Source organism: Cyprinodon tularosa, unplaced genomic scaffold (assembly GCF_016077235.1).
Source record: "Cyprinodon tularosa strain WSP-4 unplaced genomic scaffold, ASM1607723v1 ctg978, whole genome shotgun sequence".
Classification (NCBI taxonomy): domain Eukaryota; kingdom Metazoa; phylum Chordata; class Actinopteri; order Cyprinodontiformes; family Cyprinodontidae; genus Cyprinodon; species Cyprinodon tularosa.
In genome coordinates, this window is record NW_024039760.1 from 46,412 (window position 1) to 59,184 (window position 12,773).

At 42.1% G+C, this 12,773-nt stretch overlaps 1 long non-coding RNA gene across 1 annotated transcript; it reads left to right on the forward strand.

The window, feature by feature from the left end:
- Positions 1-6,320: 6,320 nt before the first annotated feature.
- LOC119777022 lies at positions 6,321-8,812 on the forward strand. Its single transcript, XR_005279862.1, has 4 exons — positions 6,321-6,601; positions 7,789-7,944; positions 8,380-8,472; positions 8,559-8,812. It is a non-coding gene; the product is annotated as an uncharacterized LOC119777022 (long non-coding RNA).
- The last annotated feature ends 3,961 nt before the right edge of the window (positions 8,813-12,773 follow it).

The following is a 12,773-nucleotide window of genomic DNA, read 5'->3' on the forward strand; positions in this document are numbered from 1 at the left end:
TTAGCAGTCATTCGATCTGTTAGCAGTCATCCAGTCTGTTATCAGTCATTCAGTCTGTTAGCAGTCATCCAGTCTGTTATCAGTCATTCAGTCTGTTAGCAGTCATCCAGTCTGTTAGCCGACATCCTTTCTGTTAGCCATCATCCAGTCTGTTATTAGTCATGCAGTCTGTTATTAGTCATCCAGTCTGTTATCATTCATCCAGTCTGTTAGCCTTCATCCAGTCTGTTATCAGTCATTCCGTCTGTCAGCAGTCATCCAGTCTGTTATAAGTTATCCAGTCTTTTAGCAGTCATCCAGTCTGTTATCATTCATTCAGTCTGTTACCATTCATTCAGTCTGTTAGCCTTCATCCAGTCTGTTATCATTCATCCAGTCTGTTATCATTCATTCAGTCTGTTAGCCGTCATCCAGTCTGTTAGCAGTCATTCGATCTGTTAGCAGTCATCCAGTCTGTTAGCCGTCATCCAGTCTGTTAGCAGTCATTCGATCTGTTAGCAGTCATCCAGTCTGTTATCAGTCATTCAGTCTGTTAGCAGTCATCCAGTCTGTTAGCCGACATGCTTTCTGTTAGCCATCATCCAGTCTGTTATTAGTCGTCCAGTCTGTTATTAGTCATCCAGTCTGTTAGCCGACATCCTGTCTGTTAGCCATCATCCACTCTGTTATTAGTCATCCAGTCTGTTAGCATTCATTCAGTCTGTTAGCCTTCATCCAGTCTGTTAGCAGTCATCCAGTCTGTTAGCCGACATTCTGTCTGTTAGCCATCATCCAGTCTGTTATTAGTCATCCAGCCTGTTAGCAGTCATTTGGTCTGTTAGCAGTCATCCAGTCTGTTAGCCGACATCCTGTCTGTTAGCCATCATCTACTGTAGTCTGTTATTAGTCATCCGGTCTGTTAGCAGTCATTCAGTCTGTTATCATTCATTCAGTCTGTTAGCCTTCATCCAGTCTGTTAGCAGTCATCCAGTCTGTTAGCAGTCATTCGATCTGTTAGCAGTCATTCAGTCTGTTAGCCTTCATCCAGTCTGTTATTAGTCATCCAGTCTGTTAGCAGTCATTCAGTCTGTTAGCAGTCATTTGGTCTGTTAGCAGTCATTTGGTCTGTTAGCCGTCATCCAGTCTGTTATCTATCACCAGTCTGTTAGCAGTCATCCAGTCTGTTAGCCGTCATCCAGTCTGTTAGCAGTCATTCAGTCTGTTAGCCATCATCCAGTCTGTTATTAGTCATCCAGTCTGTTAGCAGTCATTCAGTCTGTTAGCCGTCATCCAGTCTGTTAGCAGTCATCCGTCTGTTAGCAGTCATCCAGTCTGTTATATCATTCAGTCTGTTACAGTCATCCAGTCTGTTACATTCATCAGTCTGTAAGCCTTCATCCAGTCTGTTATCAGTTCATTCAGTCTGTTAGCAGTCATCCAGTCTGTTAGCAGACATCCATGTCTGTTAGCATCATCCAGTCTGTTAAGTCATTCCAGTCTGTTAGCCAGTCATCCAGCTGTTAGCAGTCATATCTGTCTGTTTCAGTCTAGTGCAGTCATCCAGTCTGTTAGCATTCATCCAGTCTGTTATCATCCATTCAGTCTGTTAGCCTTCATCCAGTCTGTTATCATTCATTCAGTCTGTTAGCCGTCATCCAGTCTGTTAGCAGTCATCCAGCCTGTTAGCAGTCATTTGGTCTGTTAGCAGTCATTCAGTGTGTGAATCATCCAGTCTGTTATTATTCATCTAGTCTGTTATTAGTCATCCAGTCTGTTATTATTCATTCAGTCTGTTATCATTCATTCAGTCTGTTAGCCTTCATCCAGTCTGTTAGCAGTCATCCAGTCTGTTAGCCGACATCCTGTCTGTTAGCCATCATCCAGTCTGTTATTAGTCATCCAGTCTGTTAGCAGTCATCCAGTCTGTTAGCCGACATCCTGTCTGTTAGCCATCATCCAGTCTGTTATTAGTCATCCAGTCTGTTATCATTCATTCAGTCTGTTAGCCTTCATCCAGTCTGTTAGCAGTCATCCAGTCTGTTAGCCGACATTCTGTCTTTTAGCCATCATCCAGTCTGTTATTAGTCATCCAGCCTGTTAGCAGTCATCCAGTCTGTAAGCCATCATCCAGTCTGTTAGCAGTCATCCAGTCTGTTAGCATCATGCAGTTTGTTAGCAGTCATTCAGTCTGTTAGCCATCATCCAGTCTTTTAGCAGTCATCCAGTCTGTTAGCAGTCATTTGGTCTGTTAGCAGTCATTCAGTCTGTGCATCATCCAGTCTGTTACAGTCATCTAGTCTGTTAGCATGTCATCCAGTCTGTTAGCAGTCATCCAGTCTGTTAGCAGTCATTGTCTGTTAGCTCATCAGTCTGTTAGCGTCATCGTCAGTCTGTTATGTCAGTCATCCAGTCTGTTAGCAGTCATTCCAGTCTGTTAGCACCGTCATCCAGTCTGTTAGCAGTCATGCAGTCTGTTAGCAGTCATCCAGTCTGTTAGCAGTCATTCGTCTGTTAGCAGTCATCCAGTCTGTTAGCGTCATTCAGTCTGTTAGCAGTTCATCCAGTCTTTTAGCAGTCAGTCGACAGTCTGTTATCACGTCATTCAGTCTGTTAGCAGTCATTCGGTCTGTTAGCAGTCATCCAGTCTGTAAGCCATCATCCAGTCTGTTAGCAGTCATCTAGTCTGTTAGCATCCTCCAGCCTGTTAGCAGTCATCCAGTCTGTTATCATTCATTCAGTCTGTTAGCCATCGTCCAGTCTGTTATTAGTCATCCAGTCTGTTAGCAGTCATTCAGTCTGTTAGCCGTCATCCAGTCTGTTAGCAGTCATTCAGTCTGTTAGCCATCATTCAGTCTGTTATTAGTCATCCAGTCTGTTAGCAGTCATTCAGTCTGTTAGCCGTCATCCAGTCTGTTAGCAGTCATTCGATCTGTTAGCAGTCATCCAGTCTGTTATCAGTCATTCACTCTGTTAGCAGTCATTTGGTCTGTTAGCAGTCATCCAGTCTGATAGCTTTCATTCAGTCTTTTAGCAGTCATCCAGTCTGTTAGCACTCATTTGGTCTGTTAGCCGTCATCCAGTCTGTTAGCAGTCATGCAATCTGTTAGCAGTCATCCAGTCTGTTAGCAGTCATTCGGTCTGTTAGCAGTCATCCAGTCTGTTAGCTGTCATTCGATCTGTTAGCAGTCATCCAGTCTTTTATCAGTCATCCAGTCTTTTAGCAGTCATTCGGTCTGTTAGCAGTCATCCAGTCTGTTAGCAGTCATTCGGTCTGTTAGCAGTCATCCAGTCTGTAAGCCATCATCCAGTCTGTTAGCAGTCATCTAGTCTGTTAGCATCATCCAGCCTGTTAGCAGTCATTCAGTCTGTTAGCCGTCATCCAGTCTGTTAGCAGTCATTCGATCTGTTAGCAGTCATCCAGTCTGTTATCAATCATCCAGCCTGTTAGCAGTCATCTGGTCTGTTAGCCATCATCCAGTCTGTTAGCAGTCATCCAGTCTTTTAGTCATCATCCAGTCTGTTAGCAGTCATCCAGTCTTTTAGTCATCATCTAGTCTGTTAGCAGTCACCTGGTCTGTTAGCAGTCATCCAGTCTGTTAGCAGTCATCTGGTCTGTTAGCAGTCATCCGGTTTGTTAGCAGTCATCCAGTCTGTTAGCAGTCATCTGGTCTGTTAGCAGTCATCCAGTCTGTTAGCAGTCATCCAGTCTGTTAGCAGTCATCTGGTCTGTTAGCAGTCATCCAGTCTGTTAGCAGTCATCCAGTCTGTTAGCAGTCACCTGGTCTGTTAGCTGTCATCCAGTCTGTTAGCAGTCATTCGATCTGTTAGCACTCATCCAGTCTGTTATCAGTCATTCAGTCTGTTAGCTTTCATTCAGTCTTTTAGCAGTCATCCAGTCTGTTAGCACTCATTTGGTCTGTTAGCCGTCATCCAGTCTGTTAGCAGTCATGCAATCTGTTAGCAGTCATCCAGTCTGTTAGCAGTCATTCGGTCTGTTAGCAGTCATCCAGTCTGTTAGCTGTCATTCGGTCTGTTAGCAGTCACCTGGTCTGTTAGCAGTCATCCAGTCTGTTAGCAGTCATCTGGTCTGTTAGCAGTCATCCGGTTTGTTAGCAGTCATCCAGTCTGTTAGCTGTCATCCAGTCTGTTAGCAGTCACCTGGTCTGTTAGCAGTCATCCAGTCTGTTAGCAGTCATCTGGTCTGTTAGCAGTCATCCGGTTTGTTAGCAGTCATCCAGTCTGTTAGCAGTCATCTGGTCTGTTAGCAGTCATCCAGTCTGTTAGCAGTCATCCAGTCTGTTAGCAGTCATCTGGTCTGTTAGCAGTCATCCAGTCTGTTAGCAGTCATCCAGTCTGTTAGCAGTCACCTGGTCTGTTAGCTGTCATCCAGTCTGTTAGCAGTCATTCGATCTGTTAGCACTCATCCAGTCTGTTATCAGTCATTCAGTCTGTTAGCTTTCATTCAGTCTTTTAGCAGTCATCCAGTCTGTTAGCACTCATTTGGTCTGTTAGCCGTCATCCAGTCTGTTAGCAGTCATGCAATCTGTTAGCAGTCATCCAGTCTGTTAGCAGTCATTCGGTCTGTTAGCAGTCATCCAGTCTGTTAGCTGTCATTCGGTCTGTTAGCAGTCATCCATTCTGTTAGCTGTCATTCGATCTTTTATCAGTCATCCAGCCTGTTAGCAGTCAGCTGTCATTCAATCTGTTAGCAGTCATCCAGTCTTTTATCAGTCATCCAGCCTGTTAGCAGTCAGCTGTCATTCGGTCTGTTAGCAGTCATCCAGTCTGTAAGCCATCATCTAGTCTTTTAGCAGTCATCTAGTCTGTTAGCATAATCCAGCCTGTTAGCAGTCATTCAGTCTGTTAGCAGTCATCCAGTCTGTTAGCAGTCATTCGATCTGTTAGCAGTCATCCAGTCTGTTATCAGTCATTCAGTCTGTTAGCCGTTATCCGGTCTGTTATCAGTCATCCAGTCTGTTAGCCATCATCCAGTCTGTAAGCCATCATCCAGTCTTTTAGCAGTCATCTAGTCTGTTAGCATAATCCAGCCTGTTAGCAGTCATTCAGTTTGTTAGCCGTCATCCAGTCTGTTAGCAGTCATTCGATCTGTTAGCAGTCATCCAGTCTGTTATCAGTCATTCAGTCTGTTAGCCGTTATCCGGTCTGTTATCAGTCATCCAGTCTGTTAGCCATCATCCGGTCTGTTAGCCATCATCCAGTTCACCAGTCCCTCTGCATGTACTGGGAACAGCTTAACCAAGACGGCTTTCTATAATGAAGTGACTGGAGCTGCTGCTGAAAGAGACAGAGGAGACAGACCTCCCTCCAAGGTCTGTGCTGCCTGGCTCTGCTGCCGAATCTTCCTCATGCAGTAAATCCAGCAAATCAAGCAGGCACCCTTCCATGACTGCTTCAGTGTTTAGCTCAGTGTGCTGACAGGGATAGTTGGTTTAGTTTGATCAGTCTGTTTTTTTTTTTTCAATCAATATTAGATCTGCTGGCATGTTAGAGACAAATGATGAAGGTGATGATCCAGCAGGAAAAAACTGTCTAAGCAGTCACAGGAAGTCCTCATCCTGTGCTGCAGTTCTCCTCCACAGTTTGGCTGCAGGTTCTACTCTATTTATATCTACGGAATAAGTGTTTGAGTCAGGCAGCTTCGTGTCGCTCCAGGCTAGCTTCGTAGCAGGCTCGGCATCTCCTTCCAGGCTGTCATCTCTTTGTTATGTTGATCTGTGTGGCTGGAGGCATCGGGAGGCTCATCCCCTCTGCAGGTTCCTCTCACTCTAGATCTAAGGAAGTAAAGTAATCAGAGTTGTCTTTAAGCAAACAGTGTTCCATCATGATTTTGTTGAGCTTTCCTCCATGCTGACACATTGCTCTCCCTTCTGCTTAGAGCTCAGAGCTGACAATGAGCCAAATCAATCCCCCTAACTAAGCAATTTGGCTGTGATCCTCTCCAGCATCAGTCAAAGTCTCCATTCCCAGCTCATCATAGCTCACATAGACCTAAAATCCATAGCCTCATTAGACGGTCTGGCTGACAGCATCATTTTATTTGCTTCCCATCTCTTCCATCCTGAGGAGACGGGACGGTCATTTGTTCAGCGTTGGCAATGAAAACCTCAGGTGGACCACTGACCCTCAGCACTTTCTAGGTCTTGGAAAAATGACAGGAATATTATCCAGGATGTATCCTGGTCCCATCGGAGGGACCACTGATTCAGACTTTCAATGTTTTGTATGAAGGAACAGTTACAGATCTATAGTACGTAGATCTGGGGTACCACACTCAAAAAAAGCAAACTGGGTGTCTGTTACCTTATCTTATGTCTAACATGTAGCTTCTACTATATAAAATCATGTTTTGTGGTTGAACAGTTTTAAATCATGTAGATTTAGCATAAAATGCAACAACTTAAAATTTACTTGAATAATTTATGTTAAAACAACCTAATTCTAATGGGTTAAGATTGCAAATCAATAACACTCCAAAGCAGTAGGTGGCAGTAATGAGCACATTCCCCTCTCTTGAAGGCCACGGTCAAAGGTGAGTGAGTCCCCGACTCTGGCTGGCAGAAGGAGTAGACATTTTGAAAAGAAATTTCAAGTGTGGAAGAAGGTAAGTTTAATCTTTTATCATCCATCGAACAGAAAACAATACGGCAGCAGACATGTTATAGACAGTTAGTTATTGTCCTCTTTTGCATTTTGGATTATTTATTTGTTACTGGGCGTTTTATTAGAGTGCATTAATATATCACACTGTCGCCATGCTCATAGCTAACTAAGCTTACAAGCTAGCATCCTGAGGTCGACGGCATGGTTGACAACGCGTGCGGATTCATTTAGAAAATGAGCTAAGAGCTGATGCAGGCATGGCTGGTGGGGGATAATTGCCTGCGTTTGGTGAATGTAGCTGCAGCTAAAAGGCTCCAGTCACATAGGCTACATTAATAATAATAGTGGTGATGAATTTCCCCCCAATCCGAATCTTGGCTTCACGTGGAGTCCGCAGAAAGCTCGGCACTTAACAGTCATTAGCTCTAAGTTTGGAAACTACCACGGCATCTCGGCACCTTGGCGGGGTTTCTATGTCAACTCCACGTAGCATTAGCTCATCCAGCTACTAACATCAACACAGTAGTTCTTCGCACTATGGAGCTTTCCACAGTCAGATTTTATTCACTTTGTTGACGAGGGAACAAATGTGTGCTACCATAAATGTACTGTTGTGCTGTAGCCCAGCTAGGAAAGCAAATCGTTACCATATTTCAAATGAAAAAGCATTTTCAGAAATGCTTTTTCATTTTAAGAATGTGGCTGCATTGTTTGACTCATAAATGAAATTAGTAATCAATCATCCTGTTTCAATTTAAATTTCTTCTTTAATGCTTCTCATCATTTTACTTAATTAAAATAAAAAAGAAAAATACATTTGAGATTTATTTTTTGAAAATGTACCCCAGAAAATACATACCAAAAATAAATTTGAAATGTAAATTTTGAAAATGAAAAAGTATTTTCAGAAATGCTTTTTCATTTTAGGAATGTGATTGCATTGTTTGCCTCATAAATTAAATTAGTAATTAATCATCCTATTTGCATCTTGAATAAATGCACAGCACTCATTAACTTTGATTGAAATATGTACAGTGTGATTTATATCAGCCAACAAAATGTGGGCTAGCATTGGAAATAACTTGTAAGCTGATTTAGGATTTGGTGGTAGATGACAATTGTTAAACTAGTCGGTCATTTCAATGCTATGATAGTTAAATTTACTTTTGTGTACCCTTTCTGTTTAAGCTAACTGCTGAATTTAAGAGGATTACAACCATCAGTTTGCTGTCAAAGTTCTTCTCCCAGCTGGATGCTCATTCTTCAAACTTGATGAGGGTGTTTGGCAAGAAAGGCGGCGTTCAAGGAAGAAAGATAAGGAGCATCATGATACCCATCACCAAGGTATGATAATAGAATAAAATAGAAATTGTCAAACCTGTACCGATTCAATATTCTAAACTTAATGCTTGAAATTTAAAGCGGAAGTTTCAGAGGGATGGAGAGAAATAAAACTAGATGGAGAGGGGTGTAATGTACTTTTATGAAGAAGGATCTGATAAAATTTTAACCTTGGGCAGATGTGACAATGTCCACTGATGTTGCAATGGTAGGTTCTGTTTCCTGGGACCACATGCTTACATTTGACATATTTCTATGATAAAATGTCTTGCTGGTACATAAAACCAATGCACCCATGGATATTGTAAGTTCATATATCATAAAAATTGTCAATGATTTTTACATTTTGAAGAATGTATTATTTAAAGTTTTGTTTGTAAAATCTTCTACCAGTTGATTAAAATGTTTTATCTTTAATTTATTGTCCTACATACTCAGACTGACGCCATTGATGTCAAAAGAGAGTGAATCATCAAAGCCCTGTGTGTGTACCTGAATGAAGAGCCCGAGAACCTTGTGAAAGAATACATGGTATGTAATTTAGTGTGTTTAAAAATGGGACCAGTATAACATATCTTTACATGTATATCCTCTATTTCCCCCTTTTTTCTGTGAAGAACACAGATTGTGGGAGCAGTGAAGCTGCAGTGATGGAGACGACATTTGGAATATTTGTCATTCGCAAGGAAGGTGCAGAGCCAGGTGATGGACCGGAAGATGTAGGTATAGTTCTGGATGGGCTCGGAAACGTGCCACTTGCTGTGGTCATGTTGTTTGCGCTTGTATATGCGCTTAACCTCAGCTACCCGCCAGAGCTCAGATACACCTTTGAAGCTTTGCAGAAGATCATCGTGGAGCTTGATGGAAACATACTCTCAAAAAAAAACCCAAACACTGAAAACTCTACTTGCGTGTTAGTCACCCTCAATAGAGTAAACTACAGGTTTGGAGTTACTCTAATGGGAAGGCATTTGAAGCCATTTGAGTAGTTACTGAACTGGAAGCTGTGTTTGTGTTTTAATACATCCTGTTGCTATTTTGGGTTTACAAAATAGAATGTTTTGAAATGTTTCTTTATGCAAAGGTAAGGTTTTAAAACAAATTGTTATTTTCTAAAGAAAACTATTTTGATATGGATGCATTATGCTGTATTTTGGTTGTTCTCAAATATTGGTCTTTGCACTCAGTTGACAGGACCACTTTCTGCGTATAACTTTGTAAAGGGCTTTGCTGAAAGCTCTAAATATAGACACCTAATGACAGGGGGCTCCAATTTCCTAACTCAGGAGTTACAACTTTTGTTTGTCTATCTGTTGTAGTTTTTTTACAGACATGATGTTGGACACTGTTTCAGGCTGTATTGTTTGTTGTATTTTCACAACGTAGTCATTTTTAAAGTAAAGTGATTTCAACAAATCCAATTTAGTTCATGTTTTTCTTTTCCAAACTTGACACCAGCTGGGGGTATATAGGCTGACATGTACATTTTAAATAGCTGAATATGTATACGTTAAAAATGATTTATTTTGTGAATAATTACTTATGTTCATTTTCATATGATAAAGTTAATCTCTTACCTAACTTTGTTTTGTGGGCTCAGCACAATAAATTCATGTACTGTACTATTTTGAAAAGTAGTTGTAACTACCCTATTAAATTATGTACCTAATAATCCTATCATACAAGTTTAAATGGCTTAAGAAAATTATGTTAGTATGTTACATTTACCTATATTTATCTAGTTGGACTGACCCCTGGTAATTAAGTAATAGTAATGCAAATACAACACGTTGACCCAACATATTTACCCTTTGTTCACTTAACAAAATTGCTTCTCGCTAAATTAATGCATTTTATTTAGGTGGAAATTATTTCCATAATTTTATTACGTTCTGGGAACAAGTTTTTTTTTGAGTGCATTGTCATGTAAATTATATAATCTGTCGCAGTGCAACACCGTGACACAAAACCATGCAAATACATTTACAGATGGCAATGAAGCTATCAGTCTTAGTTTTTGGACTGCACAATTTCTATCTCACCAAAAGGAATTTATTACACAAAAAGAATGAAAGCAATGGATACTGTTGCCAATAATGGTCATTAGTGCAGGCTTAGAGCAGTATCATCAGCATAAAGGGCTATTATCTGAGTTACAGTGTCCTCACACGTCTTCATAGTGCTGCATGTTCCCAGAAAGAGCTTCAGCTTATAAAGCCAGGAAACCTGCCCAGCACCTCTTTGTAGGAAAGGAGTCATGGCTCTGCACCTGCCCAGCACCTCTTTGTAGGAAAGGAGTCATGGCTCTGCACCTGCCCAGCACCTCTTTGTAGGAAAGGAGTCATGGCTCTGCACCTGCTGGACACCTCTTAGTAGGAAAGGAGTCATGGCTCTGCACCTGCCAGACACCTCTTAGTAGGAAAGGAGTCATGGCTCTGCACCTGCCGGACACCTCTTTGTAGGAAAGGAGTCATGGTTCTGCACCTGCCAGACACCTCTTTGTAGGAAAGGAGTCATAGCTCTGCACCTGCCAGACACCTCTTTGTAGGAAAGGAGTCATGGCTCTACACCTGCCGGACACCTCTTTGTAGGAAAGGAGTCATGGTTCTGCACCTGCCAGACACCTCCTTGTAGGAAAGGACTCATAGCTCTGCACCTGCCAGACACCTCTTTGTAGGAAAGGAGTCATAGCTCTGCACCTGCCAGACACCTCTTAGTAGGAAAGGAGTCATGGCTCTACACCTGCCGGACACCTCTTTGTAGGAAAGGAGTCATGGTTCTGCACCTGCCAGACACCTCCTTGTAGGAAAGGAGTCATGGCTCTGCACCTGCCAGACACCTCTTTGTAGGAAAGGAGTCATGGCTCTGCACCTGCCCAGCACCTCTTTGTAGGAAAGGGGTCATGGCTCTGCACCTGCCCGACACCTCTTTGTAGGAAAGGGGTCATGGCTCTGCACCTGCCCGACATCTTTGTAGGAGAGCAGTTATGGCTCTGCATCTGCCTGGCACCTCTTTGGAGGAAAGGAGTCATGGCTCTGCACCTTCCCGGCACCTCTTTGTAGGAAAGGAGTCATGGTTCTGCACCTGCCAGACACCTCCTTGTAGGAAAGGAGTCATGGCTCTGCACCTGCCAGACACCTCTTTGTAGGAAAGGAGTCATGGTTCTGCACCTGCCAGACACCTCCTTGTAGGAAAGGAGTCATGGCTCTGCACCTGCCAGACACCTCTTTGTAGGAAAGGAGTCATGGCTCTGCACCTGCCCGGCACCTCTTTGTAGGAAAGGGGTCATGGCTCTGCACCTGCCCGACATCTTTGTAGGAGAGGAGTCATGGCTCTGCATCTGCCTGGCACCTCTTTGTAGGAAAGGGGTCATGGCTCTGCACCTGCCCGACATCTTTGTAGGAGAGGAGTTATGGCTCTGCACCTGTATGATCAGCCTGTTAATCTACTGTTGCCAGATTATGATCAGCCTGTTAATCTACTGTTACCAGATTATGATCAGCCTGTTAATCTACTGTTACCAGATTATGATCAGCCTGTTAATCTACTGTTACCAGATTATGATCAGCCTGTTAATCTGCTTTTACCAGATTATGATCAGCCTGTTAATCTACTGTTACCAGATTATGGTCAGCCTGTTAATCTACTGTTACCAGATTATGGTCAGCCTGTTAATCTGCTGTTACCAGATTATGATCAGCCTGTTAATCTGCTTTTACCAGATTATGATCAGCCTGTTAATCTACTGTTACCAGATTATGATCAGCCTGTTAATCTACTGTTACCAGATCATGATCAGCCTGTTAATCTACTGTTACCAGATCACGATCAGCCTGTTAATCTACTGTTACCAGATTATGATCAGCCTGTTAATCTACTGTTGCCAGATTATGATCAGCCAGTTAATCTGCTGTTACCAGATTATGATCAGCCTGTTAATCTACTGTTACCAGATTATGATCAGCCTGTTAATCTGCTTTTACCAGATTATGATCAGCCTGTTAATCTACTGTTACCAGATTATGGTCAGCCTGTTAATCTACTGTTACCAGATTATGGTCAGCCTGTTAATCTACTGTTACCAGATTATGATCAGCCTGTTAATCTACTGTTACCAGATTATGATCAGCCTGTTAATCTGCTGTTGCCAGATTATGATCAGCCTGTTAACCTGCTTTTACCAGATTATAATCAGCCTGTTAATCTACTGTTACCAGATTATGATCAGCCTGTTATTCTGCTTTTACCAGATTATGATCAGCCTGTTAATCTACTGTTACCAGATTATGGTCAGCCTGTTAATCTACTGTTACCAGATTATGGTCAGCCTGTTAATCTGTTGTTACCAGATTATGATCAGCCTGTTAATCTGCTTTTACCAGATTATGATCAGCCTGTTAATCTACTGTTACCAGATTATGATCAGCCTGTTAATCTGTTGTTACCAGATTATGATCAGCCTGTTAATCTGCTTTTACCAGATTATGATCAGCCTGTTAATCTACTGTTACCAGATTATGATCAGCCTGTTAATCTACTGTTACCAGATCATGATCAGCCTGTTAATCTACTGTTACCAGATTATGGTCAGCCTGTTAATCTACTGTTACCAGATCATGATCAGCCTGTTAATCTACTGTTACCAGATTATGATCAACCTGTTAATCTACTGTTGCCAGATTATGATCAGCCTGTTAATCTACTGTTGCCAGATTATGATCAGCCAGTTAATCTGCTGTTACCACATTATGATCAGCCTGTTAATCTACTGTTACCAGATTATGATCAGCCGGTTAATCTACTGTTACCAGATTATGATCAGCCTGTTAATC